This window comes from Triticum aestivum, unplaced genomic scaffold (assembly GCF_018294505.1).
Source record: "Triticum aestivum cultivar Chinese Spring unplaced genomic scaffold, IWGSC CS RefSeq v2.1 scaffold116194, whole genome shotgun sequence".
NCBI lineage: Eukaryota > Viridiplantae > Streptophyta > Magnoliopsida > Poales > Poaceae > Triticum > Triticum aestivum.
In genome coordinates this window covers 18882-19519 of record NW_025228259.1, presented here as the reverse complement: position 1 = coordinate 19519, position 638 = coordinate 18882, and the positions used below count along the sequence as shown (strand labels likewise).

General features: G+C 54.4%; 1 non-coding gene across 1 annotated transcript; it reads right to left on the bottom strand.

Annotated features, from left to right (window-relative positions):
- Positions 1–313: 313 nt before the first annotated feature.
- On the bottom strand, positions 314–432 carry LOC123173723 (5S ribosomal RNA). Its single transcript, XR_006486462.1, has one exon. It is a non-coding gene; the product is annotated as a 5S ribosomal RNA (ribosomal RNA).
- Positions 433–638: the final 206 nt, after the last annotated feature.

Below are 638 nucleotides of genomic sequence, written 5' to 3'. Positions count from 1 at the left end.
TGGTATGATCGCATCCGACATGTTACCCCGGTCTTCGTCCCTTATCCTTGCCCCTCCCAGCTCCACTACAAAGACGATTGTACATTGCTTTGGCCGCTCCCTCTCAACTACGGAGACGAGCTTAACGCGGTTTCCACCCCTCCCTCTCAACCGCACCAGTGCACGCTTGCCGCGCCACAACGCCGACGCTGGACCCGTGAATCGTGAGCACCCAGCTATGACTTACCGCACTCGTGCAAAATAATAAAACACGGTAAATATATTACTTCCACGTGCGTTTTGTTTTGCAAGCGGCGCGAAAAAAATTAAAAAGGGAATGCAACACGAGGACTTACCAGGAGGTCACCCATCCTAGTACTACTCTCGCCCAAGCACGCTTAACTTCGGAGTTCTGATGGGATCCGGTGCTTTAGTGCTGGTATGATCGCATCCGACATGTTACCCCGGTCTTCGTCCCTTATCCTTGCCCCTCCCAGCTCCACTACAAAGACGATTGTACATTGCTTTGGCCGCTCCCTCTCAACTACGGAGACGAGTTTAACGCGGTTTCCACCCCTCCCTCTCAACCGCACCAGTGCACGCTTGCCGCGCCACAACGCCGACGCTGGACCCGTGAATCGTGAGCACCCAGCTATGAC